Genomic DNA, 276 nt, shown 5'->3' on the forward strand with positions numbered 1-276 from the left:
TCAGGCTCCTTAGGATATATCCCTAGAAGTGGGATCACTGGGTCAAATGGCACTATGGAAAACAGTATGGGATTTTCTGAAAACATTAAAAATTATATGGGCATTTTTAATTTTAAAAGATTTGTTAAATTGGCCTCTGAAGAGGCTCTATGAATTGCACTCCCATCAACAGTGAATGAGAGAATTCATTTCCCTTCACTTTTACTGACACTTAAACCTTTAAAAACATCATTTTCTGATTATTAATAACAATGTATAACAATTGATTATATATAT

The sequence above is a fragment of the Myotis davidii genome, unplaced genomic scaffold, assembly GCF_000327345.1.
Source record: "Myotis davidii unplaced genomic scaffold, ASM32734v1 scaffold2226, whole genome shotgun sequence".
Classification (NCBI taxonomy): Eukaryota; Metazoa; Chordata; class Mammalia; order Chiroptera; family Vespertilionidae; genus Myotis; species Myotis davidii.